We start from the raw sequence: 10,818 nt of genomic DNA on the forward strand, positions 1-10,818 counted from the left end.
AGTTATTAAGGTCTTCAACTTCGGTAGTTCTGTTTAGTTCCTTTTTAAAAATTTCTCTTTCATAAGATTCTCATATTGTCAACTCATTGTTTTCCTGGTATCACCTAATTTTTTCCTCTGTATTGTTCTTCAACTCCCCATGAGAATTTTTAAGATCATTTTGTAAAGACCTTTTTTTTTTGGCATGTCCACATTCTTGTCGTCTTCGTTGTTTTTTCTGGATCTGTGTCTTCTTCCTTGGGTGGATCATCATTTCCTATTTCTTTGCCCATCTTGTACTCCTTTGTTGCACACTGAATATTTTAATATTTTAAAATGTTAATTCCTAGATTTATTCCCTGGAATGTCTGTGTCTTGGATTTGTAACCAGCTGGTCACAAGACAGGGATTTCCTTGAGCTTCAGCCCTCCTATCAGGTCTGCCCAAGGTAAATGCAGTGTGCAGGGTTTTCTCTATTTTTCTGGACCTCTGTCTTGTCCTTGGCTTTGCTGGTTAGATGTTTCAGGGTTCCCCTGTTTACAGGAGTTTGGTTATTCTCTTTGTTTCCCAGGAGACAGACCTCCCTCTCTCAGACTATGGTTTCTTAGACTCTCAAGCTGTTTTTGTTTGGAGGTCAAAATTCTGGAAGGTGGGGCACTCTGGAGAGAACTTTCCCAAGTCAGTCTGTTCCCTGCCAAAACAGAGCCAGAGATCCATGAAGACTGACTCCAAAGTGCTTTGGGAGGGCTCAAGAAGGGTGCTAAGTGCTTCTCTGAGGGCTCCCCAAAGATGAGCTAAAAAGGGATATCTATAATTATATAGATATAATTCTTATATATTAGCATAAGAATAACCTCCAGGAAAACCTCTTGACCCTGACATCTCTCAACCACTGAGCCTTTATTTTGTCTCTTTTCTCTTCCTCCTTTTGGTCAAGATTTTCTCAATCCCATGATGCCGATTTATCCCAGCATTTCTGTTCCACATTGCCAGGGAGATTTACAGCCCACGTTCCACGAGGCGGGGGTGGGGTGGGGTGGGGAGGGCAGTGACTTCACCTGCTGAGTCGGCTTAGAGAGAGGGGCCACATCTTAGCAACAAAAGAAAAACCAGGCTTTAAAAAAAAAAACATACTTGTCACTACCAAAAACAGACGTCTTTAGGTAAAGCTAATAAGAAAACCTGTGCTGCATAGATAATGGATTTAGTTCTAATTATCTGGTCAATGGGCAAAAAGCAAGCACTTAAGGTCTTCGGCTACAGAGCTTCGTTCATTTCGTATTGCTGGAATTTCATATTCACTTCGTTTTGTTGAGTAGCTAAACCGGACGCTGGCAGAGTGGTGCAGCCGGCATTGCCTGAGCCCCGCCTGCTCAGCCTCCGGAGAGAACGAATTCTCAGCTGGTGGACCGGCTGCTTTTATCTCTTTGCCAACTTGTGGTTTAGGGTTTTCTGCGCATTCTGCATGGATAACGGCAGTCCCGACGCGGAGGTCGCTACAGGGCTCATCTCCCTGATTTTCCCCGTCATCCTCATTGCCCTCTCTAGGCTGTCCTTGGCGGGGAGGTCCCCCGCGGAATCGTGATCTTTAACCCGACACATGTCCCGCCTCGCTGGCCTACCTTGTTCTCCGGCTGTCAGCAGCTCCGTCACTTGCACAGGGGCGCTGGGACACCGTGGTCGCCGCCCGCAGGGTCTCCGCCTGCAGGAAGGTGGGAGCCGCCGCCTGGGGTCGGGAGCACCCTCTGATGCCGCGCGCTTCCCCACTCTCGCGGTTCCGGCCGTCTCGCTGGTAGCTGCGTGGAGGCCCCTGCGACGTGGGTGGCTGTGTGGTGGCTCCGGCCTGCGGCGGATTCACTGGCTGGCGCCGGAGCGCCCCGGGCCCGAGACGCCCGCTGGTGCCTCCGCCGCCGCCTTGTCGCGTCTCCGGCAGGCGGTAGTGGTTCTGGGTCTTCCGCATGGCGGTCCAGTGTGGAAACGCGTCCTCTGTGGTGTCATTCCTGTGGGGAAACCATATCTGTTTCTTACACTGAACCATTTTACGGTTCCCAACACCTACGTGGCGGTGACCTTCTTGTCCCCGCGGGCCTGCACCGCCGACGTGAGGCTGCCCGGGACGCCGCTGCCTGTGGTGCTGCTTGTAGAGCTGCGCTCGGGGGGCGGGACTGGGGGAGGCGGTGCCGAGGGTAGGGTGGGGCCAGGGTGGCTCTGGGGGCGGAGCGCACTGGGGGCGGGGCGGGACTGAGGCAGGGCGGTGCTGGGGGCGGGGTGGGGCGGTGCTGAGGGTAGGGCGGTGCTGGGAGCCGAGGCATTAAGGGCAGGTCAGGGTGGCTCTGGGGGCGGAGGCGCTGGGGGAGGAGGCGCTAAGGGCGGGTCAGGGTGGCTCTGGGGGCGGAGGCGCTGGGGGAGGAGGCGCTAAGGGCGGGTCAGGGTGGCTCTGGGGGCGGAGGCGCTGGGGGCGGAGGCGCTAAGGGCGGGTCAGGGTGGCTCTGGGGGCGGAGGCGCTGGGGGCGGAGGCGCTAAGGGCGGGTCAGGGTGGCTCTGGGGGCGGAGGCGCTGGGGGAGGAGGCGCTAAGGGCGGGTCAGGGTGGCTCTGGGGGCGGAGGCGCTGGGGGAGGAGGCGCTAAGGGCGGGTCAGGGTGGCTCTGGGGGCGGAGGCGCTGGGGGAGGAGGCGCTAAGGGCGGGTCAGGGTGGCTCTGGGGGCGGAGGCATTAAGGGCGGAGGCGCTGGGGGAGGAGGTGCTAAGGGCGGGTCAGGGTGGCTCTGGGGGAGGAGGCGCTAAGGGCGGGTCAGGGTGGCTCTGGGGGCGGAGGCATTAAGGGCGGAGGCGCTGGGGGAGGAGGCGCTAAGGGCGGGTCAGGGTGGCTCTGGGGGAGGAGGCGCTAAGGGCGGGTCAGGGTGGCTCTGGGGGAGGAGGCATTAAGGGCGGGTCAGGGTGGCTCTGGGGGCGGAGGCGATAAAGGCGGAGCGAGTCGGTTCTGGGGGCGGAGGCGCTGGGGGTGCAGGCGCTGGGGGTGCAGGCGCTGGGAAGCGGAGGCGCTGGGGGCGGAGGCACTAAGGGGGCTGCTTTGGGGGCGGAGGAGCTGAGGGCAGGGCAGTGCTGGGGGCGGAGTAGGTAAGGGTGGGGCCGGTCTGGGGTGGTGCTAAGGGTAGGGCGGGGCTTTAGTGTTGTGAGCGCCTGGGTGGGGCGGAGGCGCTGGGGGCGGAGGCGCTAAGGGGGCTGCTTTGGGGGCGGAGGGGCTGAGGGTGGGGCAGGGAGGTGCTGGGGACGGAGGTGCTAAGGGGGGGTTGCTTTGGGGGCGGAGAGGTTGAGGGTGGGGCGGTGCTGGGGGCGGAGTAGCTAAGGGCGGGGCTACTCTGGGGTGGTGCTAAGGGCAGGGTGGGGCTAAGGGCAGGGTGGGGCTTTGGTGCTGTGAGTGCGTGGGCGGAGGCTCTGGGGGCGGGGCGGAGGCTCTGGGGGCGGGGCGGAGGCGCTGAGGGCGGGGCAGAGCGGCGCTGGGGACTGGGGCGCTAAGGGCGGGGCGGAGGCGCTTGGGGTGGGGGCACTGGGGGCCCGGGCGATGGGTGTCTTGGGCAGGTGTTGAGCGTCTCATCGCGCAGCTCGGGGTTGCAGTGACGGCGGGCGTCATTTCCGGATCCACTCTCCCTCTAATGTCCTTTTACTTCAGCCCCAGGGACTCCTTTTAGATTTCTGCTAGACCACCCCTTCTGATAATGAACTCTCTCAGCTCTTATCTGTCCCCGTCTTATTGTCTCTTTCATTTTCGAAAGAAAACTGCCGGATGTAAATTCCTGCTTGGTCGTTTTTGCTTCTAAGGACGTCGAATAGGCCGCGCCACCGAGCTGGCCGCCGTGGTTGCGGGTGGGAAACCTGCCGCAGTCTTCGTTGGGACTAACTTACTTAGGTGTGACAAGTCGCAGCTCCCGTGCTGCTTGGAGAATCTTGGGTTTTGAGAATTTTGCTAGGAAGTGTTTTAGGTTAGGTCTCTGTCTGCCCTGCTTGGAGTTCGTTGAGATTCGTGGATGTGTATGTTCACACCTTCTTCAAACTTGTGAAGCTTTTGGCCTTTATCTCCCCTGCCCCTTCCTCCCTCTCGTGCCCTCTGAGACGTCTGGGGCATGGGATGTGTTCTCGGCCGTGTCCGCAGGGCCCGTAGGCTCTGTTCATTGTTCTTCGTTATTATTTTTTCTGCTTCTCACAGAAATTCAGCAATTTCTGTTGTCTTTATTTTCGAGTTCACTGATTCTTTCTTCTTCCTGTAAAAATCTGATGTTGAACCCATTTAATAAGATTCTCGTTTCAATTATTGGGAAGCACTGAAGCAGTGGCTCCCCTCAAGACCAGTCCCCCAGCCTTTTGCCGCTCCAAAATTTTTGTTTCCTTGACTTTGTTTACACAATTTCCCAACTTCCTTTTTTTTTTTTCCTTAAATGAAACATTAAGAGTTTTATTGGAAAGTAAAAAACAGTGCAGTGGCATTAACTTTACTAGCTCAAAGCAAAGAAATGATGGCTGATACTAACTTTGCAACCTTCTCACAGGTACACTTTTTAAAAAGTTTGGTAAAGGTAATTTTTAATCTTTTTTAAGACGTTATACATGCAGAGGGTGCGACGGCATTTCAGTGGTAGAATTCTCACCTGCCACGTTGGAGACCCGGGTTCGATTCCTGGCCCATGCACTTCCCAAACGAACAAAACGAAGAAACCAGCAAAAACAAACAAACGAAATTCAACAAATGGTGCCACATAACGGGGTGCTCACATGGAGAAAGAATGAAATGTGACGCTGCCATTCAGCATACAAAAAAAAAAAAAAAGGGGCGGGCCGCGGTGGCTCAGCGGGCAAGAGTGCTTGCCTGCCGTGCCGGAGGACCCCGGTTCGATTCCCGGCCCCAGCCCATGTAAAAAACAAACAAACAAACAAAATATAATAAAACAAGAAAATGTTTAAAGATGTTTCCCTTCCTTCCTTCCATCCTTCCTTCCTTCTCTGTCTTTCCTTCCCTTCCTCCCTCTCTCTTAAAAAAAAAAAAAAAAAAAAAAAAAGTTATACGTGCACATAACCGTGACGACTTCATAGTTCTTTAAGACCTGTTAAGATTCTCCTTTACCCCAAACCCCCATTCAGAACTTTCAGTAACATACTTAGGTTGCTGCTCCTTGATTTTTCAATGGTAAGCGTTAAATAGCTTATCTCCTCCACTAATCTTAACCCATTTTTTCTAAATCCCTTGTCCTTCAGTATAGTTTCATTGTGATTTTGATTGTATCAATATCGGGTATTTACAATATTAGATTATATGAATGTTACTTATAATTGAACCATGTAGTATACATAAATAATTTTCCAGGCCAATAAACCTTTCTGCTTTCCTTGGAGCCAGTAGGTTTCTCTTTTGCTTAGCTCACTATTAATTACCGTTAATTCAACCCTAACCTCCCCCTTCACCCGTTGTATAACACTCCTCTCAAAACATTCAAATATATTGACTGTGCTACCAATTTCATCTTCTTCAAACTTTTCAGAAAACTTCTGATGCTGTGATCTAACTGGTTGCTTTTGTACACAGCTGTCTTTTAGGGATACCGCTTCACTATCCTCCAGGGATTCCCTCCATCTCTCTCTTTATTTTCTCTTTTGGTAAAGCATCTCCTCTGACTTGAGAAGCAGTGCATGGGAGACCGTCAATATCTCAAAATGTTTCTATTTTGCTATCATATTTAATTAAAATAGTTTGGCTAGATGTCGAGTTCTAGTTTGGAGAATGTTTTCGCTCAGACTTTTAAAGGCAGTATTCTCCCTCTTCTAGTTTCCAGTGTTGTTTAAAAGTACGAAGCCATGTGGATTCTTGTTCCTTTGTTGGAAGCTTTTTTCCCCTTTCTCTGGAAGCTTGGAGAATCATCTTCTTTTTCCTTAGATGTTTTGAAATTTCTTGCTGAGGTGCCTAGGGCGGGTGTCTATTTTCACCTGTTTTGGGCAGTTGGTAGGGTCTTTCAATCTGGAGAACCATGACTTTCAGTGCTGGGAATTTTTTTTTTCAATTATTTTGTTGAAAATTCCCTCTCCTCTGTTTTTGCTCTTCTTTTTCTCTGATACTCCCATAATCTGGATATTGGACTTCCATTCTTTATTTTTCTTATTCTTTCTCTTTTTTCTTTAATTTCTGGGAAATATACTCAACTTTATCTTCCAATACTACTACTTATTTTTAATTTTCAAGAGTTCCTTTACATTCTTTTTAAAAAAAAAGACATTTTACTTTCATGCCATGGAAGCACTCACTTCTTTCACCACTCTAGGGATTATATGTGTGTGTGTGTGTATATATACATATATATATATGTATGTATATAGGTATGTATGTATGTACTTATACTTATGTTTTTTCCCCCTCTCTGTACGATCTATTTCCTCTGAATTCGTTTGTTTTGATCTTTGTAGAGGCTTTCCCCAAATGCCTTGTGGCTCTTGGTTGACCATATTAACTTAAAAGTGGAACACTCAAAAGACAGTTGTTGGGTGCAAGGGTAGTTCAGTGGTAGAATTCTCGCCTGCCATACGGGAGACCTGGGTTCAATTCCCGGCCCATGCACTTCCCCAATACAAAAAACAAACAAACAGAAGCAACCAGACGAAAATTCAACAAATGGTGCTGCAATAACAGAATACTCATGTCGAAAAACAATGAAATGTGACCCCAGCCATACAGCATGCAAAACAAAAACACAACATAAAACAAACAAACAAGACAATTGAAAGTCATGTACATTTGGGTGGGACTTACTAACTAGAGATCTCCAAGTAGGATGATTTCACTGGGAAAACTCTCGGGCAGGTCCCAAGGGTCTCAGATAAGTCTCTACAATATCCTGCCTCAAAGGTTTAATTAGTCCTGGCTGCCAACATTTTGGGAGTCAGATTGGGGAAGAAGACTGGTGATCTCAGCATTCAATATGTTGTTTTTCTTACTTCCCTGTTTTCAGTATGGTACTCCACCCTCATGGTGTCCCATGTCCATGAACAGTCTTTTTCACCCTCTCTAGAGAATAATCCTTCAGTCATCTGCCAGGGCTTGGTAGAAGCTTATGCTGGCAGCATTGGGCTCTGTGGGTGTTTCACCCTTTACAGAGTCTTCCTGTTCCTGTATAGTTGCCTCTCCTCGCTCCATCTGCAACTTAAGGTCTAGTTTTGAAATTGCATAGTCCATGGAAACCAGAGTCATAGTTCTTGGAGAGCTCCTTCTGCCACTTGGACAGGTGTTGCGCACTCCTGCTCTGAGAAATGGACGGCAACATCTCGAAGGTTATGGGACTCTTGGGCACTTCTCCATTGCTACCCAGGATCAGCTGCAAGATCCAGAAATTCCTGTTTTCAATAGGCTCTCCATGTTGTCCAGCTGCCTCTGGAGCAGCCTGTCCTCCTACAGCAGGGTCCCCAGCACAACCCATTTACTATCCAGATGGCTCGCAAACTCCACAGCTGTCTTCTCACAGTCAGCGATCTGTTTTTCATTTGTCCTGGTCCTGCCCTCCAGGGTCAGTCACCTCCTGGCCTGGGCCTCCGGTTTCCTCTCCACCACCCGGATGGCAGCCCGCATGGCCAAGCGGGTCATCTCTGCTGTTGGGAGTGATGTTTCCTTCTGGGCTGCAGAAGAGATCTGGAAGGGGCTGTCCTTTGGGGACACTGGGCTCTGGAGCAGGGTGTCCATGTCAGGCTTATGAACTGTGAGAAAGAGGGCCAAAGGGTCTTTCTCAGGAACTTCAGGGGACTGGAGTGGGGCTTCTTGCTGGTGGGTGGGGTGCAAGAGAAGTGAGACTTCTTGTTCAGCAGCAGCTGGGGGCAGAAACTGGGTTTCTTCTTGGGAAGCCAGGGGCAGTGGAGGTGAGTCTCTTGCTCAGAAGTGGCGGGATACAGGAATGAAGGGAAATGATGGGAGACAAAGGAGGAATTTCTTTTGGGGGAAGAACACTGAATGGGAGCAGAGTTTCTCGGGAGAGTCCAGCTGGGGTCTGGTGCAGGGTTTCATTTTGAGGAACATTGGGGAGTGACAGAAGTGATGACCGCTGGGTCTCCAAGTCCAGCTGTGGGGCCGCGAGTCCAGGTGTCCATCTGCCTGTGGGCAGCTGGTACTGGAGCAGGAGCCGCCTCGGCCATGGCCCTGCACTATCCTGCCCGGGCTCCAGGGGAGTTGCCGCGGCTTCCGCCACTGCCACACGCACCCACACGCAGGGTCGGCTCCCGGTCTTCTCTGCAGGTGGTGCCCGAGCTCCTTCCATTCCTTCCCATCACTTGTTTTTGTGCACGCCGTTGGCCTCTGGCCTGCGCCGGACGCACGGGGTGGTGGGGACGGTGGCATCTGAGCGGTGCCTGCGGGCAGAGCAGGCGGCCCGAGTGGCCCACAGCACTCTTTGCCCCCAGCACCAGCCCAGACCCTCCTGCTGCCCCTGCGCAGCCCGGCTGCCAACTGCGCTTCTCTCAGCGCCTCTTCAGCAGGGGAGTGAACAGCAGCCACCCTGTTGGTACAGACTCCCCAATTTTCTTTTAGTTTTTTGTATATGGATTCTTTGAGCTCATTGAACATATTAAAGATGGTTGATTTAGAGTCTTTAACTAGTAGTTCCAATGTATGAGCTTTCTCAGAGAAGACTCTGGTTTCTGGAAAGTTCTTTTTTTTTTCCTCTCTGAGTAGTCCATACTTTCTTGTTTCTTTCTATGTTTTGTAATTTTTTGTTGAGAACTAGGCATTCTGAGTATTCTGTTTTTCTTACTCTGGGAACCTAGTTCTCTCCCTCCTCTGGGGTTACTAGATTTTTGTTGTTGAGGGCTGGAGCCATCAATTTGTGACTTCTCTTAAGTATTTTGCTCCCACATGGGGATTGGAAAGAGAAAACAGAAAGAATAAAAAAGGTTCTGCCTCTTCAAGTCTCCTGTGCTGCTTTCCCCAGAGGAGTGTTGGAACAATGGCCACCCTCAGAGCCGGTCCCCAGTGATCTGAAGTAGCTGATCAAAAGCAGGGATTGGCGATCAGGCTACACTCCCCCCTCCTCCAGATTTGGGGGGACTAGGTCCTCATAGCCCCCCCCCGCCCCCCGGCACCAGCATGCTGCGCCGGCAGCCTGGGGTGCAGCCTCACTGCTCCCTGCCACGCAGTTGGGTGTGGTGGTCATGGTTAATGGCCCAGCAGCAGGGTGAAATTCTTCCGTATTTGCCGTAATTGACCAGTCGCTTCCTCCAGCTCTTCCCTGGTTGCCGCACAATGTCCCACTAGATTCCAGAGTTGCAAACTAGTTAATTAGGCAGTTCCTGCCAGTTCAGTAGTAGTTTTGGTGGAAGGAGTGATTCTTGGACTTTTCTGTTTCTCTATCTTTCCATCCCTTTCAGTCTAATCCTAACACAGCAGCCAGATTAATTCCATAAATTATTGAATAGATCTTGGCACCCCTCTACTCAGAATCCTCTGAGGGCTTCCCTTATCACTTAGGGAGAGCCAGAGTTCCTGTGGGCCCCACAGGAGCTGGTCCCCTGTGTCCCCACCATGTCCCCTAGGCCCACTCTGTCACCACTGGACCTCAGACCCACTGGTTTCCTTACTGGTCCTCCACCCTGCCACAGGGTCTGCTTTTTTTCCCTAGGGCTGCCTTAATAATTACCACAATCTTGGTGGTTTAAAACCACAGACATTCATTCTCTCACAGTTTGGAGGCCAGGTGTCTTAAGTCACTGTGCCAGCAGGATTGTGCTCTCTCCAAAAACTCTCAGGGAGGATTGTTCCTTGCCTCTCCCAGTTTCTGGTGGCTCCTGGCATTCCTTGGCTTGCGGCTGTGGAACCCCAGTCTCTTCCTCCGTGTTCACATGGCTTCTCCCCCTCCCTGTCTCCCTCCCTGGCACCAGTAGGCTGCACCCTGCACCAGGAGCCTGGCTGCAGTCCTCAGTGCTGCCTCTCACTCCTTTTCTTTTTTTAATTTATTTTTTATTGTGAAATATAACATCTATACAAAAAAGCAATAAATTTCCAACTACGTAGTCACATGTAGTTATAAAACAGATTTTTAAGCTTGGTATGGGTTATAGTTCCACGATTTTTCTTTTTTTTTTAGCTGCTTCAAGACATTGGAGCTCTGTGTGTCTCTTATAAGGAAGCTCGTCGTTGGGTTTCGAGCCCACCGAGATAATCCAGGATGATCTCATCTCAAGATCCTTAATTTAACTACATCTACAATACTCTGGTTTCTCTTCAGAGCGTATAAATCTTTTGCCTTTTAATGACCTCTGCAGAGACTCTTTTTCCCAAATAAGTTCACATTCATAGGTTCTGGGTATAAAGATGTGGGCATAGCTTTCTAGGGCCACCATTCAACCCACTGCAGGGCCTTAGGGCTTGCTGTGCCCTCTGCTTAACGTGCTGTTCCCCAGGTGTCAGCCTGGGTCACTCCCTCCCCTTCCTCAGAGCCCTCCCTGCCACCCTCACTTACTCGTCCTGTCTCCTTTCCTGATTTATATGTCTCCTTGACTCTTACCATTCTTGAACTTACCATGCATGTTACTTATTCATCTTATTGATCATCTGTCTTCCACAGAGAAAATATGCCCCACCAGGGGCGTGGTTTTTTCCTGTTCCGTTCACTGCACCTAAAATGTTTTCTAGCAGAGTAGGCAATTAATAAATATTAGCTGAATGAATGAATGAGAGGAAATGAAGATCATGAATATAGACAACTTTTTTGAAGATTTTTGGTAATAAAGAAGAGTAGAAAAACAGGGTGGGAGCAGGAGGGGGATATGAATCAGAGGGCAAATGTATTGAAATATTAAGGGAAAGGTTGTTACAGCCTCA

At 50.5% G+C, this 10,818-nt stretch overlaps 1 pseudogene; it reads right to left on the minus strand.

The window, feature by feature from the left end:
* Positions 1 to 1,039: 1,039 nt before the first annotated feature.
* LOC143680138 (Y-box-binding protein 1-like) lies at positions 1,040 to 8,260 on the minus strand (annotated as a pseudogene).
* Positions 8,261 to 10,818: the final 2,558 nt, after the last annotated feature.

This window comes from Tamandua tetradactyla, chromosome 4 (genome assembly GCF_023851605.1).
Source record: "Tamandua tetradactyla isolate mTamTet1 chromosome 4, mTamTet1.pri, whole genome shotgun sequence".
NCBI classification, from domain to species: Eukaryota; Metazoa; Chordata; class Mammalia; order Pilosa; family Myrmecophagidae; genus Tamandua; species Tamandua tetradactyla.